General features: G+C 30.3%; 1 long non-coding RNA gene across 1 annotated transcript; it reads left to right on the forward strand.

The window, feature by feature from the left end:
- The first annotated feature begins 1,810 nt into the window (after positions 1-1,810).
- LOC142237348 (uncharacterized) lies at positions 1,811-3,063 on the forward strand. Its single transcript, XR_012722476.1, has 2 exons — positions 1,811-1,936; positions 2,759-3,063. It is a non-coding gene; the product is annotated as an uncharacterized LOC142237348 (long non-coding RNA).
- Positions 3,064-6,786: the final 3,723 nt, after the last annotated feature.

The following is a 6,786-nucleotide window of genomic DNA, read 5'->3' on the forward strand; positions in this document are numbered from 1 at the left end:
AAAATTTTATCAAAATTTTATTTCTACAGAAACTTTTTGTCAGAATTTTATTTCTATAGAAACTTGTGTCAAAATTTTATTTCTGTAGGAAATTTTGTCAGAATTTTATTTCTATAGAAACTTTTTTCTATTTTATTTCTATTGAAACTTTTGTCAAAATTTTATTTCTATAAAAAATTTTGTCAAAAATTTATTTCTATAGAAAATTTAATCAAAATTTTATTTCTATAGAAAATTTTATCCTAATTTCATTTCTATTTTTTTTTTTCAACATTTTATTTCTAAATTTTGTCAAAATTTTATTTCCAAAGAAAATTTTGCCAGAATTTGTTTTCTGTCGAAAATTATGTCAAAATTTTACTTCTATAGAAATATTTTTCAAATGTTTATTTCTATAAAAGATTTCATTTCTATAGAAAATTTTGTCAAAGTTTTAGTTCTATAAAAAATTTTATCAAAATTTTATTTCTACAGAAATAAAAAAATTTTATTTCTGTAGGAAATTTTGTCAAAACTTTTTTTCTATAGAACATTTTGTCATTTTATTTCTATAAAAATTGAATCAAAATTTTATTTCTATAGAAAATTTTATCCTAATTTTAATTCTATGTAAAATTTTTGTCAAAATTTTATTTCTATAGAAAATTTTTTCAAAATTTTATTTCTTTAGAAATTTTTTTCAAAATTTTATTTCTATAGAAAATTTTGCCAGAATTTTATTTCCGTCGAAAATTTTTGTCAAAATTTTACTTCTATAGAAAATTTTGTCAAAATTTTATTTCTATAGAAAATTTTTTCAAAATTTTATTTCTATAGCATTTATATTTCTATAGCAAATTTTGTCAAAATTCTATTTCTATAGAAAATTTTGTAAAAATTTTAATTTCATAGAAAATGTTGTCAAAATTTTGCTTCTATAGAAAATTTTGTCAAAATTTTATTTCTATAGAAAATTTTGTAAAAATTTTATTTCTGTAGGAAATTATGTCAATATTTGATTTCTATAGAAAATTTTGTCAAAAATTTATTTCTATAGAAAATGTTGTCAAAATTTTATTTATATAGAAAATTTTGTCAAAATTTGCGAAAAGGAATATTTTGCAAAATCTACCCAAACCTCAGGAATTCAACCAATTTACCAAGCAGTAAAAAATCTACCATTAGTGGTAGAATTCTACCAACTGTAGCAACCGCGGTTAAACATAAACATTTGGAAGAGTGCTTAAAGATTTGTAAGCATAATATACCTGAGTTTACGCATAAGAAGTGATATGGAAAAAACTGCCTCAATAGTTAATGGAGATTCCATCCGAAACACGCGACTATAGGTTTTCAGAAATTAAAATTGGAAGCAAGACATATTAGCCTTCCTCTAAATCCGATATTTTTAGTAAATTAAATAATAAAAAAATGTATGGTCATTGGTGTAGGGTATTTTATAAGACTATATTGATTTTAGCTCTTCCTTATTACTCATCAAATAGAATTGTATTTCTACTTCTCTGTTATTTAGCCTCCGAGTTGCTAACCATTTGATTGTGCTTTTTCATATTGGCAAATATTTGAATGAGACATAATGCTAATAAATTGATGCAGTTGTTTAGCGTTAATTGTTATACCTTGTTTTCGTCTTTTTTGTAAGACACTATTTATTTAGCCCAAAAGGGGAGTTCCAACTTCCTTCCCCGGTTGGGGAGGGGAATAAAAACTAAAAGTTGTCACTTCCACTCTAATTTCCCGCCCGTTGAATGCATTCTATTAAATATCTCCGATATGCAATAAAAATAAGCCAGTTATTTACAAACAACTAAACAAACTATAACCATATTTAAACATTTTCAAGGCATGTCAATAAGTTTTCGAATATTATTGATAATTTATTGAACAAATTTATGTGGTGCTGTACATTGAGCAAATATTTGCCCTGCATATTGTGGTGAGCTGTATATGTTTTTGTCCTCTATGGAGACTTTATGGCGTGGCTCATTTTTGTTGTTTCTTTGGCTATTGTTGATGGAAAACATTGAACAAAGTTAAAAAGTATATAAAATTTATATATTTCCTATCGCTATGCAGGAGGTTTCAATGTGGTGTAAAGTTTGTGAAGCTAACCTTCATGGCTCCCTGGAGTTGTGTGTGGGGATTTGGAAGAGGTCAGAACGTGGAAATTTCATATAGGGAATATTGGGTGTGTTTTATCTTTCAACTCAACATTATTTGATCTCAGTTTTTGGTTAGATAAGTTAAAACTAAATTTAACTTTTCTGAATAATTTAACTGATCCTAAAAACAAACTGTCACTATACCTAACCTGGCCTAATCTAATATATCCCATATTTCAAATTAGTAAGATTGAATTTTTTTGCATTTTCAAACTATTTGCTAATTTTCTATAATGGTTTAAAATTTTTCCAATAAAAAAGCTAAAAAAACTACCAATAAAAAAATAACACAAATTTAAATTATGTGAACAAAACAAAAAATACACATTTCCCTCTAAAAATTTGCAATTGAAGTCATTTGCATAACGGAAATTTTTTTATTGCCTTCCATTGGCCATTTCGAAATTGCAAATGGTAGCAATCGTGATCGTAGCTATTTAAAAATAATATTAAATCTCTTTTTACTCTTAGAGCAAAAAAAAAAAAAAAGAAATAAACAAAAATGAAGTCAATTGGAAATGGCTTTTCAATATAATTTCTTATTTCATTTTATCTTTTGCCGTTAATGTTGATTCAATGGATAAATGAATGGACAGACTGACGAATGAATTGAACCTGTGATGTATGGGCGACGGATGGATGCTGTCTTATGTTTTTTCTTTCCTTCTTCTCTTTAATTCTACAGGAAGTCGACAGAAACAGCTGCCTTTATGTGTGGGGGCAACATCAAGAGCTCACGTAGTAGCAGCAACTGCAATATGGACTCAATTGGAAGTGACATCAACCAAACCGACAATCAAATGTTGTTGGCAAATGTATTGCTGTTAATTATTAAACAAGTACTATTAAAAAATATTTAAGAAATTAATAATTATTTGCCAGTAAACCTATGTGAAAAATCTTTGAGTGACTTTAAATTTATAGGGAAAGTATTTTATTAAAAAAAGCTGCACTGAACGAAGAGTTTTCTTTTCTGAGGAACAAAATTGTAGGCAAATAAAGTTTTTGACCCCAAAAATTTTGTTTTAGAAGAAAATAAACAAGTATATAGTCAATCGTTGAATCATTTATCCTAAATTCGGCTTTATATGCACTAAAAAATACACCGAAAAAAGTAAAGGAAGAATAAGGTTAGGTTAGGTATAGTGGCAGCCCGATGTATCAGGCTCACTTAGACTATTCAGTCCATTGTGATACCACAGTGGTGAACTTCTCCCTTATCACTGAGTGCTGCCAGATTCCATGTTAAGCTCAATGACAAGGGACCTCTTTTTTATAGCCGAGTCCGAACGGCGTTCCACATTGCAGTGAAACCACTTAGAGAAGCTTTGAAACCCTCAGAAATGTCACCGGCATTACTGAGGTGGGATAATCCATCGCTGAAAAATTTTTTGGTGTTCGGTCGAAGCAGGAATCGAACCCACGACCTTGTGTATGCAAGGTGGGCATGTTAACCATTGCACCACGGTGGAATAAACTAACTCGTACGAAAATTTAACTATATTGTACTTTAAATGAAATGAAATTTTCGGTTGTTTAGAATTTCGTTCCCGAGGAAAACATTTTTTTCAGGTGTGGATACAACATAGGCGAGGGATAGAAGAGAGCTTGGAACTGGTTGTGATAAGGATTATATAGAATCAAGACTTAAATATTTGCTGTAAATATGATCAGAATTTTTTTATTTGCGTGCAAATATATATCTTGAAAAGTTAAATTTTTTTATACCCTCCATCATTGTAAGTGACATCAACCAAATTTATATGTTGACAAGTTAAATTTTTTTATACCCTCCACCATAGGATGGGGGTATATTAATTTTGTCATTCCGTTTGTAACACTTCGAAATACTGCTCTAAGACCCCATAAAGTATATATATGTATAATCTGGGTCGTTGTGAAATTCTGAGTCGATCTGAACATGTTCGTCCGTCCATCCGTCCGTCCGTCTGTTGAAATCACGCTAACTTCCGAACGAAACAAGCTATCGAATTGAAACTTGGCACTAGTAGTTGTTATTGATGTAGGTTGGATGGTTTTGCAAATGGGCCATATCGGTTCACTTTTACATATAGCCCCCATATAACGGACCCCCAGATTTGGCTTGCGGAGCCTCTAACAGAAACACATTTCATCCGATCCGGTTGAAATTTTGTACATGGTGTTAGTATATGGTCTCTAGCAACCATGTAAAAAATTGTCCACATCGGTCCATATTTTTATATGGCCCCCATATAAACCGATCCCCAGAAAAACCGATCCTCAGATTTAACCTCCGTAGCCTCTTGAAGGAGTAAAATTCATCCGATCCGGTTGAAACTTAGTACCTGGTGTTAGTATATTGTCTCTAACAACCATGCACAAATTCGTCCATATCGGTCCATAACTATATATAGCCCCCATAAAAACCGATCCCCAGATTTGACCTCCGGAGCCTCTTGAAGGAGCAAAATTCGTCCGATCCGGTTGAAATTTGGTACATTTCGCTAGTGTATGACCGTTAACAACCATGCCAAAATTGGTCCTTATCCATCCATATTATATATAGCCGCAAATAAACCGATCCCCAATCACAGAAAAATCACGATTGCCACTAGAGCCAAAAATAATCTACCAAAATTTTATTGCCATAGAAAATTTTGTCAAAATGTTATTTCTATTGAAAATTTATGTAGCATTTCATAGTTGGAGAGGAATATTTTGCAAAACAGTAAAAAATCTGCCATTTTTGGTAGACTCGTGTTCATAATTATATATAGCTATCTTATAAAGCGACCCCCATATTCAATTCAGGCTCTATAATTACAGCACAAAAGTTCATATCGATTCGTAATTATTTCTTCCCTATATATACCAGTCAAGAACTGAATATATACACACGTATTTAATCGACCATTTTTTTGTCTTCTATATATCCCTCATGGACTAACTTACAATTTAGAAGATGGTGTTAAGAAGTTTTAAGATGTCTTGCCATCGGCCGCATACCATGTAATTTAATTGTGGATGACCGTCTTTAGTAGAAGTTTCTACGCAATCCATGGTGGAGGGTACATAAGATTCGGCCTGGCCAAACTTACGGCCGTATATACATGTTTATCTCTACATTGCCATTGCTCTTCTCTAGGCCACTCCCCATTTCTATGACATACAAATTCGATTTTATATTTGTCACAATCAAATTGTAGGTTTCTACAGTTCCCTCCTTGAAAATTTTTTTGTTTGTTTGAAATTGACTTGGCTTCCCTTATGATAAAGCAAAAGAAACTAAAAATATCCACACAATTTCAAATACATATTTCATGATGGCATCAATTCATCGAGTTCATACGGATGTATCCTATCTCAAAGGAATGATGATTTTGTTTTCCTTATTTCCTTCTCTTTGTATACCCCTAAATTTCTGCCACATTTCATTCTATCGGAAACATAGTCACTTGTGAATTATTCAAAACGTGACCCTTTTTTTCAGTTCATTTTGCAGAGAATTGCAAACGAAAAATTCAAAATGAAGAATATGAGCTTAAATTGTGAAAAACAAAATCATGGGGGGGATGAACGAAAGAAAAAACTTTTGCATATAAATCAAAATCAAAATAAAATTCGTTTAGAGCTTATTCAAGTTAATGGGGGACTATTGTTATGGCAAAATACGTTTCAGAAATTATAATGAATTTTTATTTATTAGCCAGAGATTGTTTTTTTTTTCTATTTTGTGTTGGGGATTGGCTTTGAAATCATGTGGGAGAGAATGCTATAAATATGGACTTAGTGACATAGAAGGTTATTTAAAGTTTCAGGTTAATAATCTGGGGTAAATTAAATACAATTTAAAATACTTTGTTTAATATACATATTTATGTTTCTGATCAATTTATCGTAATTTTGGATTAATTTCTCCCCAAAGGAGAGCGGTTAACCGTAAGTGTCGAATTAAGAATCGATGAAGAGATATTATCTTTAAATACACATGAACTACAACAGAAATATTAACCTAATATAAAATATTACACAAATTAAATTTTAGAAGTCTCAATTTTCAAAATATTAGAGAGAATTTTCTTCAAATTAAAGAAATTTTAATTAAATGAAAGTTCATAGTATTTGTTTAAAAAGTGTTTTTATTGAATTTGGGATACTTGTTTTGTTTTTTGATACACTAACAAATACTGTTAGATTTGGTGACCCAAATTTTGGAATACCAAATTTGTACAGCAGTGCATAGTGGTCGATCCCTTTGGCCAAAAATAAAAAATCAAAGTTAGAAATTTGTCAAAAAGTGTGGCATCACTGTTTCTTATGTAAACAAGGGTTTACAATGTGTATTTGTTTTTGTTTTATTCCATCTGTACTATTTGAGAACGGCTTCAAAAGAGAGAGCAAGTAAGCAGTTGGTTTTTGAAGTGTGAAAAAGTATATCGAAATAAATCGAAATAAATATTGAATTAAATGATATTAACTATATTTTAAAATAAAAAAAGTGTGTAAAAATTGCTTTAAATTTGTTATAAAATCAATTTTTGTCAGTCTCATTGTTTCGTGTTCGTTCGTTCTTATATGTAAATTTTATGTAGAGTTTTAGTTGTATTCCCCCTGAAGTCTCCAATGGGATTTTTTGTGGTTT

Source organism: Haematobia irritans, chromosome 1 (genome assembly GCF_050003625.1).
Source record: "Haematobia irritans isolate KBUSLIRL chromosome 1, ASM5000362v1, whole genome shotgun sequence".
NCBI lineage: Eukaryota > Metazoa > Arthropoda > Insecta > Diptera > Muscidae > Haematobia > Haematobia irritans.